The sequence below is a fragment of the Protopterus annectens genome, chromosome 6.part1 (assembly GCF_019279795.1).
Source record: "Protopterus annectens isolate FY-2018-M chromosome 6.part1, PAN1.0, whole genome shotgun sequence".
NCBI classification, from domain to species: Eukaryota; Metazoa; Chordata; order Ceratodontiformes; family Protopteridae; genus Protopterus; species Protopterus annectens.
Window position 1 is genome coordinate 449,690,844 of NC_056738.1, and position 14,217 is coordinate 449,705,060.

Below are 14,217 nucleotides of genomic sequence, written 5' to 3' on the forward strand. Positions count from 1 at the left end.
CCAAAGCTAGTTATGAAAACAAAATTGCCACTGATTCTAAAGACAACCACAAAGCATTCTATAGCTATGTCAAGAATCTCAATGGCAACACTCAGATCTGCTCTGAGTTACAGCACAATGGCACTAAATATACAGACCCAACTGATATTGCCAACATCCTGGCAGATAGGTTCAGTGCTAACTTTACCCCCCTCTCACCCCCTAAAGAGCCCATCTCTATACCAGAAGAATGCAAAGTTCCTTTAATCATGGCTGCACAGGTAAAAAACACACTCTCCAAAGCCAAGAACACAGCATCCATGGGACCAGACAACATCCCAGACTGTGTTCTACACAAACTACATAACGAATTGGCACCCCACCTAAGTACCATGTTCAGTCATAGACTCACCTCAGGCTTTGTGCCTGCTGAATGGTGCACAGTGACGGTTATCCCACTTCACAAGGGGGGAGCCACCATGGACCCCAGGAACTACCGCCCCATTAGCCTGATGAGCCTGGTATGCAAGGCCATGGAACGTATCATCATAGAACTTATAAACAAAGGCATTGGTAATCTCCAAACTCTGGACCCCACCCAGTTTGGGTTTGTAAAAGGCAGATCATGTCTCCTAAACCTGATAGACTTCTTTGAAGCAGTCACCAAAGCCATAGACAAGGGTAAGGTGGTTCACACAGCCTATCTAGAGCTTGCCAAGGCTTTTGACACCATCCCCCACTCTAGAATTATAGGTAAACTCACTAAACTAGGTATAAATCCCTATGTCACAAGATGGGTTGCCAACTGGCTCACTGACAGAACCCACACAGTGAAAGTAGCAGACTCCAAATCCGACTTCAGACCAGTAACAAGTGGAGTACCACAGGGTTCAGTCATGGGTGCTCTACTGCTTGGTATCTACTTCTCTGAAGTACAGGCTAACACAGAAGGTCTTTGGCTAATGGCGTTCACAGATGACTGCAATCTAGGAGCCATAATCAAAACTCCTAACAATGTGGACATCCTACAAAAGGGCCTCACTGAGACAGATGCCTGGTGTCAAAGCCATGGCCTCAAGCTCAGTGCCAAAAAGTGCATTGTCATCCCCTTTGGTAAAAACTCTGTACCCATGAACTACAACATAGGCAGTAGTATACTTAACACCAAAAGTGTGATAAGAGACCTTGGGACACAGGTAGACAGTATTCTCTCCTTTGATAATCACATTGCCACAATAGTCAGGAAATCCTTCTACGTGGCACACCTCATCACAAAAGGTTTCTCATCCAGAAAAAAAGAAGTCATTGTTCCCCTCTACTCATCACTCATTAGACTCATTATAGAGTACAATGCCCCTTTTGGTATGTACCTCACAAGACCTCTACAACAACTGGAAAAGCCGCAGAAATACCTCACAAAGATTACCAGCCTCAAACAAATTCCCTACACAGACCGTCTCAAAAAACTCCAGCTTTACTCCATCGCATATCGCCTACTCAGAGGTGATCTCTGCCTAACATACAAAGCTGTGTCAAACCCAGAGCTGTTGGACATGCTCCACTTAAAGAAATCCCAATCCCTCCAAGCTACATGCTCTAGGGACCTAAACCTTGTCACCACAATAAACAAAACATGCCGGAGGGATAGATTCCTGTCCCAGAGACTTCCCATACTCTGGAATAAACTACCTATCTATATCAAACAAAGCTCCTCATTAGCACTCTTCAAGAAAAATCTTGATGATTGGATGGGAAATAGGAAATTCACCCCGGGGATCACCTCTGTGGCTCTGATCGACAGTGGCACATGAAAATAATTTTCTTGGGAGGCAAAAGCCAGGGTACCTTTTTGGCTGGGCTTGTATAGGCCCCAGGGCCGATAGCCTAGTACCTACCTATGAACCTATGAACCTATGAAAATGTAGGTAGTGACTGTTAAACTTTGGATTACAAATTAACAAATATTGCTGCAATTTTTGATAGATAAAGCCCTGACTTCTGTCCAAATGATCCAGGTTCTATTAGCAGCTCAGGTGACTGATGGAGCAGCAAAGAAGAATATTCATGCCCATCTTAGATGTGATATTTGTCGATGATGCTTCCTGAGGGGAGGCATGGTCCATATAGGGCAGTTGCCCTTGAATGGTGTTGACAAGTGCAGGGAAGGGGGTCAGGGCAAAGTGGATAGTCATACGTTAAAAAAAAAAATCCCCCTGCGTAGAAGATGGACAGCTCCAGATGGCCTCAGTATTCTCTCTGGTTCCTGCTACAATTTGGGCATTAGAGTAGGGGGGTAAACTGGAGTGCGAGTAAACCCAGGAAAGGACATGGAGTACTGAAATGGCTATCACAATGACATTTAAGGGAATGGAGCAGTAAGCATTGCTTTTGCCACAACTATTTTACTTGTCAAGAGACAGAATGCAGGTGTTTTGTAATAGATAAAGACAATGTTATAAATGCTGGTCAAAAATAATTTTAGTTGTGAATGTAATAAAATCACTTCTGCACTGTGGAAAGAAAAAAACAATGTAACAGAAAAATATACAAGTGATATTCAATGAAATTTTTGTCAGTAACCAAGGCATATCTTTAATGTTTGTGATAGAGCCTTTGATCAAATTTACTAAATATAATATGGAGAAAATCATGGAAACTTACTATTCAGGTTTTGATATAAAATCAGTGTTGTAAGATAGACGTTATGAAGAGAAGTGTGTGCTATTAGATTTGGAAACCAAAATGGAAATAAAAGGACAAAAGTGGAAAGTAGAAAGCCAGGAAATGTTAGGTGTACTTGTATATCATAAAAAGAAAGCAGTATTGAGGTAAGAAAGGAGAGGATTTGATAACAAAAATTCTTTCAGAAAGAGGAAAGTGGGAAATGAATAACATGGCAAATAGAAAGGGTAGATGCAGGAGGGAAAACCTCTCAATGTTAGGGACAATAAAAAGGTGAGTGAATGGTGTGAGAAGGTTAAATTTAAATTCAAAAGATTTAGAAATATCTGAGGAAGAAATTACATTTTTGCAAGAATCAAATGGTAATTTTAAAAAGAAAAACAATACTATGAGAAGAGGGAGCAGGACTTCTACTAGTAGATTAGAATGCTAACTCTATGGCTATTTTAATGAAAGGTAAGACATTTATGCTTAAGAATATAGGGTATCTATACCCTATATACATAGAAGTAGGGAGAATTCTTGTAGAAACAGTACAAAAAGCAAAGAAACAAGGAGTAATATGGGCTGGTAATGTATAAGAGGAGTTAAAGGATAGTTAAAAACAAAGCTGCAGGAGCTGATATAAGGTTTTGTTTACAAGGACTGCAATTATTTGTGGAGCTGACTTTGATCTCACTACTATGAGACAAATCAGTGTTAATCAGGGACTCTAAATTTTGTGGGAATGCATGAGTGTGTGATATGAAAGCGAGTCCTGGCTACCTACTTCCATTTCCTCCTTTGCTTTGTAAATTCTACAAATAGCAGTGGCTGTCAGTGAGGTCACTCTTTGTAAATTCTACAAATAGCGGTGGCTGTCAGTGAGGTCACTCTAGGAATCGGGTGTGACTTATAAGAAAGACTGCAAGCATGGCCAGAATTATTGAAAATGTTTAGTAGTTCAATGTTGGTAAAACACATGATTTAAGATGTTTTTTTAAATAAAGAATATAATTAAAAATAGCCTGCTTCTATGCTGCAGAGGGATAAATCCTGGACTATAACCAAGAAACCCCTGCTGGATTAGTAGGTGAGCACCGAGGAGAGCAGGGCAGGGAGGCTTGGAGTAGTTTGTTACCCTTGTCTCACCCATCTTGGAAGGAGGGATGTGAAGTCTGGCTCCCCACCTGGGTGACAGCTAAAAGAAGCACAAGGTATAGTATCTACGGAGCATAATCTACAGGCAAAGTCCTTCAGAGGGCCAAAATTCAGCATGAGGAGGGAGACATCCAATGTTCCCCAAGTTCAATAATGAAAGAGGAGCATTTGAAAGACATTGTAGAGATTAGGAGCTCCAAGGAAAGGAGTCACAGGGTCAAGTGGTCTAGTCCACACCCTGCAATCTGATTCTGGGAGACAAATAAGTTCATAGGTGTTTACTAGGCTAATAACCACAAGGGCCTTTTTATGCCTAGCCATGCATCCCAAATCTATGACAAGTTCTGATACCCTTGATAAATGCTTATACTTACCTCTGTCCATTAGAGACATAGCGGCCAAACGAGGGATGAATTTCTGGTTTCTTATCCAGTTGTCCAAGCTGCACTTGTATTGGGATCCTGTTCCATAGACGGGGTAGTCTCTGGGATACATACCTATCTCTCCAGCAGGTTCTATTTATATCACAGGCGAGGTTTATGTCTTTAAATTGGATAATTCTGGTGCTGCTGGTTTTGTGGATATGCAGAAGGTCCATCAGAGTGGGGTCTGACAATGCTCTGTTTGCCAAGTATAGAGCTCCCCTTAAAAGCCTGTAGGAGACAGAATATAGGAATACAACCTTGAAACAGTCTGCATAGGACATGGGTCTGATAAGGCCATTCAGCCAGAGCAGAATGAGCATTCCTCAGGATAGATAGTACCTAGTGCATGTCTCCTACTCTGTGAGAGGACTGCATGGACTAACAAGACAAATGTATGGGGAAATTTTGGAAAAAGAGCTTTTTACATTTGTTTGGGAGGGGGGGTGCAATTATAGGTTGATGGATAGTCTCAAACAGGTGTATGACTGAATTTCAGTAAATTAACTGGGAGGCCTACATAGATCATATGCATTTACATATACAGGTAAGAAGTGAACAATTGCAGAAAGTATGGAACAGGAAAGGCAGATTCCTTTGCATGTAAAGAAAAGAAAATATGTTTATTTCAGAAATGTTATTAATTTAAAGAAAAGTGGTAGACTGAATATGTGATTGGGTAAGTGAATAGACTGAAATGAAGAAATAACAGCAGTCAGGGACAAAATCATGCAATCCTTGGAATTGAAGGAACATTGCTGGAATAAATTTCAGATATATCGATATGGCAAAATGAATTGTGCCAAGATTTTAGTACAGATTTTAGTACAGATGTTAAGACAAGATAATTAATGAATACAACAGAATAAACTACTGGAGAGCTGGTGAGATATTATCTGATAGGTAATGTGGTGCTAAAATATGTAAAATAAATGTTTGGAAGACAGGATGAAAAAGATTAAAGCAATGGTTAAGTTCACTAAAGAGGAAATTCTAAAAGCATAACAGAATTATAGGAAGGGAAGTTACTAGAAGAGGTTGGTATTCCAACTTGGGTGTATAAAATATTAAAAGAGAGCAGAATATTGGTAACATGTATCAGAAAATCTGTAATACGTGATAAGGGGGACTATACTGCATAACTGGGGGACACTTAATATAATGAAAGCAAATGGTAAGAGTTTTGAAGACACTATATTACAAATAATTAAAGACATGGGAGAATGGAATGCATCATTGTAAAAATTGCTCTAAGACAGGAAGAAATACTAACAAAAATCATAATAGATATTATATGCATTTTTAGAATAGGGTAGGAAAAAAAGAAAAATGGATTACTCAATTTGGATCTTCAAAAGCTTCTGATTAAATTAGAATATAGTAATTTTAGCAGAAGTATTAGAAAAAGCAAGGCATCAAAAAGGTGTAACGTCTTTGGCAAGCAGAATATACTATACGGCAGAAGAAAGTAGTTGTTAGTGAGAAATAAGGTGAAGCAATTTATAGGAAAATTGGTTTGTTGCAAGGATGCCTGGGTAGTCCTTTATTGTAAACTTTTTAAATAAATACCTTAAGAATACAGAAGTAAAAAAATGAATAAAATAACTAGATAGTGGAGAATGTCACTTCTCATAACAGATTATTAGGGATGTCAGTGGATGATAATCTTAAATTTAACCTGCGTATACAAAATTGCATAAGAAAACCATATCAAAAGCTGGGGATCTTTATAGAGCCAAAAACTTTTTCAGCAACACAACTAAAGCCACAATTGCCACTACTTATCTCCTCCCCACACTTCTTTGTGATACTGTCATCCTTACTAACCTTCAATCACCACAAAAATCAATACTTGCAATGTTATAGCAAAGTTGCAAAATTTGCAAATACTCCTTTCAGATCCCACCACTATATATCACTAAAAAGCCTAAATTGATTAGAACTACCCCATAAACTAACATATACACAGCTTTTTACCACCTGTAAAATTATCCAGCATCCATCTGCTTGTCCAGCCCTAAATAACACTCTTCACAACTATGTTCCCAGTCAGTCATTATGATCCATTGACCAAAAACTCCTGCCTTTTCACAAACCTATCAAATCTGCTGGGCATTTTCTGTACTCATACCATGTGGCTAAGGCCTGGAACTCCTTATCACTTTCCATCAGGTTAATACCCTCCCTCTCATCCATGAAAACCATTCTGAAAGATTTCCTAGCCAAAAGTTGACTCTGTTCTTGTTCAACACCAGGATAAACTATATCCCTAAATGTGGACAAATACCTATTCATAAATTACATCTCCTTACTCTCCCTTCTTCACCTACTCACTTACTTCCATCAATTTCTATCCCCTGGCTTTCTCTTGAAACATACTATAAGCCTACTTTTTTCTCACTTCATTTTGCAGTTCCTGTTTCTGTTATACTAACTTAACTTTAATTTCTTTATAAACTAACTGCTAATGTCTCTAAATATTAAATCATTGTGATTTAAATTGTATAGATTCTTAACCAATGTTTTCATATTATGTCTCATTTAGTATAATTATTTTAACTGTATTTGTTTTGTGTTATTTTTAAAGACTGTAAAAATATTGTTCTTAAAATGTTTTGTAATACTTTGGAGCTTCTCTCCCTGAGCCTCCCCTGAAAATGGTATCCTACCCAGTCAGACTTTCCTGGTAATCAAATGTCAGTAAATAATTAAAATAAAAAAATAAATAAATAAAATGTATGGAAACTGAGATGGTAACACCTCTTACTGGCTTGACAGTACGAGAGATAGAGAAATGATGACTGTGTAAGGCTAGAAGGAAAGATGGTACCAGATAATGAGCAAAACAAGGCTGCCATTAATAAAAATAAATGTATTCATTCATTTTATTTCATTTTTGTTTATTGGGAAAGTCTGAATTGGAAAGAGCTAATTTTCAGAATAGGCCCGAGGAGAAATGATCCAGATGCATGTCATTTTTTGAAAGCCTTTTCTAGTAGTGATGGCAAGGAATGGCAGAGAGAAAAAGAGGAAGAGCGTTTATATAACATATAAAATGAAGGTAAACAGATAGAAGAAATTGAGTGCACTGCTTATGAGATATTTATATTGTAACATTCATGTTCTGGTTACCCCCAAAATTTGGAAACAAAATTAGTACCGTAGCTTTTTTTTTTTTTTTTATCAGTATTTGGGTCTATATTAAATCTGGTAAAAAGAGACATAATATGTTTCAAAATAAGAAAAAATGTTGGGTTAAGAGCCATAGTGTATGTAAGTGTTTATTCAAAGAAAGTCTGTTGGTAAAAGAAACACGCAGCAAATTAGAGATATAGTTGATGAGAGAGACAAAGTTTTAATTAAAGAAAAAGAAAATATTAGAAATGAGGACATTTGTTAAAAAATGGGGTATACAATTAGAAGAAAATATGCTTAAAGAGATAAAAGAAGTGTACACTAAGATTCATAGTAAAAAAGAGGTGATAGAATACATTAGGAAACATGACTGTGGCATGAAGTAATAAGAATCTAAGGATAAGTCAAGAGTTTTAAAATTTTGATGTGTTTTTATGTTCATTTTAACAGCCTATATGTGTTTTAGCTAAGGTCTTTAAAGCTGCATTAGTAATTCTTGTAAATAAATGCACTGTATTTTGTCATTTTAGTGAAGTAACTTTCAGCATTAAACTCTAGTTATTTTCTTATGTTATAATTGTGTGCCAGGCTAATTCAGGATTTTTGTTTGCATTAAGGCACTTCCAGAACAGTTGGCTATCAAGCCAAATCTCTAACAATTCACAATCTGCTTTTGTTGTTTTTGTCTAAACTACTTTTAGTTTCTCATAGTTTCATTACATTCAGCAACAATTGACTTTGCATTCAGTTTGGCAGTCTGTATCTGCTCTAGCTAAGATATTTAAGGCTATATTAGTAATTGTAGTAAACAGTTGAACAACACATTACCATCATTAAGAATAATGTCCCAATATGTACAAAAGATTTCTGCTTTCAGCAATTGGCTTAGCTTCTGGTGTCATTCAAAGGGAATATATATATATATATATACATATATATATATATATATATATATATATATATATATATACATATATATATATATATATATATATATATATATATATATATATATATATATATATATATATATATATATATATATATATATATATATATATATATATATATATATATATATATATATATATATATATATATATATATATATATATATATATATATATATATATATATATATATATATATATATATATATTATCAGCCTGCAAAGAAATGGGAGACAGTTCTAACTGGTTTGCCAAGTATGACATGCCCCCCCCCCCCAAGGATCTCATATTTTAGCTAAATCCTTGTGAAATCCAATCATGCTTTTATTTTTGCTATGCTCGCCACCAATTATTATTTCCACCCTGGTCAAATCAGAGCATGAGTCAATCATATTTGCCATAAGACTGAAGCATTTAAGATAGAATTTAAGGGACTAAATTGTAAAATATGAGCAGACCATCAAAAAGCCTTGTTCCTCTTTCCACTATCATATAAGCTGATGAGAGGTGACCTTGGCCTTGCTTATAGAGTTTAAACAGATCCTGTTCTGTAAGAATTATTACACATTCACAAGTACAATGGTTTTATAAACACCCACTCAATGGATCACAATCTCTTTTGCAAAATAAACAGAACATGTTGGATGAATAGGTTTGTAGCATCAATAGTACTGCTTTTTTTTTTAAACAGTCATCATTCAACATAAAGCAAAGTACTTCTCTTACTCTTTTCAACTGTAATATTGATATACAGATGAGCAACCACAAATTCTCACCACCAGTTTAGAACCCTCATACCTTATAGCTAGAGGAAACATGTAAATTCCCCAACATATCATTGTTCAGCCTATCTCTGGGTTGTTTGCATGCAAAATATAAGGTCTAAAACTACCATGGAAATATAAGGCTAGGTTTCTTATAATTCTCTTAGATCAATAGTCTAGTAAGTACCTATTAACCAATAATAATGTTAAATAATAAAGGGATTCTCTATGAAATGTGGAATGTGACCTGTTTAGTTTCATACAATAAACTAAAAGTGATATAATTTAAAACAAAAATGGGAGTCTGGGAGATACTGTTTAAGGAAGTGTTGTGAGTAAATGCTACAAAATCAGACACCTTTTATGGAGTGCACATTTATGAAAGAAAGTTTCGGAAGAGCTAGAAATGTGCTGGGTCAAATCCAAAAAAATAAGTGAAGATTTAGGATGGTAGGAAAACACTAGACTAAAATCATAATGGGCCTTTTTAAGTCAAGCCATGCTTCTCAAAAATATTAGAAAGTTATTAGTCCCATAAGTAATGTGGGTAGGGCCATGTATACCTGAGCACGAGTGGTCGAGAATTTATTAGCGTCCTGTCTCTCTCTTTCTAATATAGGATAATAGCAGAATACTAGGCTGTCAGACCTAAAGGGAAAGAAATGATCAGCCTTGGATTCAAACCCTGAACTTTGTGATTCCTAATCTGTCACCCAAGCAATGTGCTAATTCTTAACAATTTAATTTTAGATGGATGGCAGTTATATATGTATTTTAGCAGAAAAGAGGATATTTATCATTAAATTGATAAAAATAGTACTGTAAAAGCAGATTATATTAGAAAATAATTGAGTAACGGAAGAACACAGAATGTGAAAAGAGATTTTTGGAATAGGTGGTGGCTGAAATTTATTGAAATTAAAAAATATAAAGGAAAAGATACAAGGTGCAAGTATGTTGGGTGTGAAAAGGAAAGGAACTTGATATAAAAGTGATTATAATAATGCAATTGTTTATGATATGTTCATAAATAATTGAACTTATACTCTGTTTAATAAGTACCTTAGGATCCTTAACTTCCAAATCATCTACCACCAACTGACAAGGATGAAATTTAATTTTAACAAGAATGAAACTTCCTGTCAGATCATAGCTGTGACCATGTGTATTGTACTGAAAAAAATACCTTAAAATTACTTCTAATACAAGCAGGGACTAGAGTACTGCTGGGATAGGGAATTCATGCATTCAGGTTAAATGTTTCTCAGAAATCATGTTAAGAGCAAATATTTCTAGTTTGGAGATGGTGGTAAGGAGAAGTCTTGAGTCAGTATATAAAGGCACATCTGAGCCGGATTAATATGAAAGGAGTGACCCCTTTATTATGCGTGAATCCTTAATTGTTGTTGTGCATCACTTTTAACATTATCCAGTGACATGCTCTCACAAAAGAACAACTGGAAACTAAAATGACATAATTTGTTAGAAATGGGCATGAGGTAATAAGTCTGATCCCAGTTTATACATTCAGAATATACACAGGGCCATAGAGTTCTATGTAGTCACTTCAAAATGATAATTTTCTCACTCATTATGTTTACAGTGATAATGTTTTCTGTGGTTTTGTGGCAAATTTGTGCCATGGCTCTATACCAAATACAGGTATAGTTCCTCTCATTGTTAACCAGTTGACATCTGAGATTCATTAGTTCAAGTCTCTTACTGAATGAGGAAACATTTGGACTTACATATACAGTGTGGTGGTACTGGGGTTCGCCTATACAAGGTGGTATGGGGAATCTTGCCTTGCTAAAAAAAAAAAATATGGAGGACAACAACAATGATCAGTATTTCCTTTTATCCTTTATATTTTCAGACTGTTTTTTTTTTTTTTTTGTAATTCCAAGTTTTACACTTATGAGTCCTTTAATTAAGGTAGAAAGGCTTGTTCGTGTGGATGTTGACAGGAAGAATAATCAGGTTGTTAAAAAGCATGCAATGTAGAGATTCTTATTCAGTAAAGTGGACAGGTGTACACCAGAAAAAGAAAGATGGATGTAGTTTGGATACACTACATTATGTTAGGGGTCAAGTATTTGAGGTGGAATTGAAAATGGGAAGAGAACTTGAGTGACATTTGGAGTGGATATGATTAAAAACAAACCTAAAGAAATTTCATTGGACAAGAAAGGTTGTAGAATGTCCTGGACTATATTACCTCAACACCGTCATCAAGAGGGTTTGCAGATACCAGTCACAGAACAAGAAAAAGGGGCAGTAAGAAAAGTATACAGCTTTTTCAGCAGTCTATAGTCCATTGCACATATTATAATTGCTGGAAATATCTTAAGGTAGTGTTTTCATTTAATGTAGGTGCAGTGTGGTTCAGTGTCTCAAGTTATAATATATTAGTTTGCTCTGGGCTCAGAGCTTCATAAAATAATGATGAAAGTGGCTATATTTTTTGCCCACCATCCCGAATGTAAGTGGAGGTAACCCCCCTTGCAAAAAAAAATTAGTACTTCAGAGGTCGTGTCATTTATTGATAACTTGACCATCTTGAATACATGTTTCTATACCTGAGCTGTCACTTGCAGGTATTTGTTTCTACGGAATTGTAATTCAAGCACTGATGCTTTCAGGAATGTTAGTGGGTCCAGCTTTGATACTCTGCTGTATACCAGACTGCAAACCTTCTGGAAAGAATACTTGTTAAAAAGAAAACATAAGTATAATGCAGGAAGATAACAAAATGTTACTTTTCTATGTATGTATATATATAGCTGTGTCTTTGTTTAACACAAAGATTTAATAAAGGTGCTAAAAATGTGATTCCATGCAGAGAGGGGACTGACTTATTGGGCACTTTAAGGAAGCTAAGACCCATCTTGAACAGTGATTATCTGATTAAATCTGAGATTAGTTATCCAGCATCCTCCATGGGCAAATGGAAGGGTACGAGTTAGAACCTGACAGCTCTGCAGTCTGAACATCAGTTCAAACAGAAAGCAGTTTTTTTGTTTTCTTTTTTTTTTTGTTGTAAAATTGAATGCTGAGTATAGAAAAGAGGTGATAACCAGAATCACTGACTCTGATATTGTGATGAGCACATGGTCATAGGAAGTTTAGAAAAGTTTGTTGTTTAATTTTTTAAAGAGGGATTACTTTTATCCTGTTCTAGAAAAATATCCTGGAAGCACTGTAAGAAAAAAATAAATATATGACTTCACTCATACAGACCAAGTATTAATCTACTGCTGAAACAGGATTGCAATCATGATGTATTTTTTTCCCAAAAATTGGTACATTCCTACCACATGCATACTCATTTTAGTTCAATGACTGGTTAGTAAACAGATTTTAGTTATGACACTTTTGATGGGACATCTGATTTACTCAATTGACCAGTTAAAGATTTTATATGGGTTCAGACATTACCAGCAAATGGTAGGAATCCCAAATTAACTTTTTTTTTTGAATCGTATTGAGTTTGTTATAAATGTTTGCAATTGGCAATGGAAACATATGAAGCTTCTAAATTAATTTGATGTCTGCCAATTTTCTCATGATACGCTTTAAAAGAACAACAGTGAAAAGCATTCTACAAAAAGCAGACTAGAATCCTTAAAATAAAGTACCAAGAACTAGAATAGCTCAGATTTTTATTTTTTTTTTGCTAGCAAACTTATTTTGCTTTTCTCGGTACGTCTACATAAATTCACGGTAATTCCTTGAATGCTTCTGCCATCATTAGAACCTGCACTGGTCTGCCTGCAAAATACTCTACCCAACCCCCACTGTTAATCAAAATAGCAAGCACTGTTTCCAGTTTTTCTGAGCTTGCTTGCTTACATGCACACTATCACTTCAGGAGTAAGTCACTGGTCCCTGTCCATTTACTGCACTCACAGTCCCTAGTATGACACTGTAAGCTTGCACATGCTTGCTTTATATCCTTCTGTCTTTTAATGAATTTCAAAAAGGACTCTTCTAACAGTACTTTTAAAATAAGGAAAGATTCATTAAAGCAATGATCTAATGCTGTGTGCCTTAATTTCCTCTAGTGTGCCAAAATCTTTACAGGCATAATTCTGTGTATATACTGCAAATGTATCATCAGAGACTGCTTAATTAGTAGCATATAAAGTAGTAAATAGCCCATAGCACATCACTGTACTACAGTATTTATCCCATCTTATGTACTATTTGCCTACAGTCTTCCAAATGAAAGTCACTATACTGCCTGCATTTAAAAGCATGCACAGTGACAGTTTAGGTATCCTCTGCTTAGGGCTTCTTTGCATAATTTTGTTTGGCAATCACAGAAGGAAAGCCATTAAAACACCTCTAAAAACAGAGAGAAAAATCAATATTTTATTCAAACATTACCTAACCTCATCTGGTTGCAAATCAGAGCCGATGGCAATTGAAATTCGTGTCCAAGCCCTGCCGATGTTTGCAGTAATTTCCTGATAAGAAGACAAAAAAAAAAATTAGAGTCTTGCTCTGCCTTCCTTAATCCTTGACAGATGCCTTTTTTGGAGAGATCAATAACCTTTTCACTTTTTTTTGTTCCGTGGAAAGACAGATCGATTAGAGTTGCGATGTGCTTGTTTCCTCTTCCCTCACTCTTCATTATTGTTCCAATTAGTCAGTCACTGGGGAACCCTGAGGGAACATTAAAACCATCGTCCCCTTGAGACAGTTAACTGGAGCCTCATTCTCCTTTCTTCCTCTTTTTCTCTGACTGGATCTCTCCTGCTTTCTCTGCCACACATATGCAAATGTCTACACACACACACACGCACACACACACACACACACACACACACACACACACACACACACACACACACACGCTCATGCAGCATACCTCTCCCTCTCTTTCTCACTCTCTCTCCACGTCTCTCTCTCTCTCTCTCAGTATCTTGCTTAGTCTTCCTCTCTCTCTTTCTTTCCTTCATTCTCTCTCTCTCTCTGCCTTATGCTCATTCCAGTCTCACATTTGCTGCTTCCTAGACTATATCGCTATACAAACTTCTCATGTTTCCCTGTTCCCCAGTCATCTTGAAGAATGAAAGGCTTCAACAAGTCAGACAAGTGGATTCAGAAGTAGTTTCTGACAGCCAGAAGAAGCTGGAAAGA

General features: G+C 36.1%; 1 long non-coding RNA gene across 3 annotated transcripts in view; it reads right to left on the minus strand.

Moving 5' to 3' along the window:
- The window catches only part of LOC122805620, a 211,216-nt gene extending 197,306 nt beyond the window's left edge, over nt 1–13,910 (minus strand). For 2 of the 3 annotated variants that reach the window (XR_006365388.1, XR_006365390.1), the window contains exons 1-2: nt 13,628–13,910; nt 13,467–13,541 (exon numbers count right to left, since the gene is read on the minus strand). This is a non-coding gene — a long non-coding RNA (uncharacterized LOC122805620). Of the gene's footprint in view, nt 1–13,461; nt 13,542–13,627 lie in introns of all 3 variants that reach the window. The other variant, XR_006365389.1, reaches the window with a different exon arrangement.
- Between the last annotated feature and the right edge of the window lie 307 nt (nt 13,911–14,217).